Source organism: Octopus bimaculoides, chromosome 2, assembly GCF_001194135.2.
Source record: "Octopus bimaculoides isolate UCB-OBI-ISO-001 chromosome 2, ASM119413v2, whole genome shotgun sequence".
NCBI classification, from domain to species: Eukaryota; Metazoa; Mollusca; class Cephalopoda; order Octopoda; family Octopodidae; genus Octopus; species Octopus bimaculoides.
In genome coordinates this window covers 57,738,782-57,739,060 of record NC_068982.1, presented here as the reverse complement: position 1 = coordinate 57,739,060, position 279 = coordinate 57,738,782, and the positions used below count along the sequence as shown (strand labels likewise).

At 25.8% G+C, this 279-nt stretch overlaps 1 protein-coding gene across 1 annotated transcript in view; it reads right to left on the bottom strand.

Moving 5' to 3' along the window:
• The window catches only part of LOC106875879 (TATA box-binding protein-associated factor RNA polymerase I subunit C), a 17,042-nt gene that overhangs the window by 12,144 nt on the left and 4,619 nt on the right, over nt 1–279 (bottom strand). The window lies entirely within an intron of this gene.

Below are 279 nucleotides of genomic sequence, written 5' to 3'. Positions count from 1 at the left end.
AAAAAATCTTTTCTATACTTAGTAAAACTATAATCAAGTAATTCTCACTATATCAATTTTCACTGTATCAAGTAATTTTTAAATATACATTTCTTTATTTTTTTTTTATGAATTTTGGATATTTTATATTATGCATTCTCAACAATTACTTGTAAGCTTCCACCTCACTAATCATTTTTGATAGTGTCTGTACAATTCAGGTGGAATCAATGCCATAAGATATTTTTCTATGATGCACCAGTTTATTGGTAATAGGATTCATGTGTTTACAGTGTTCCA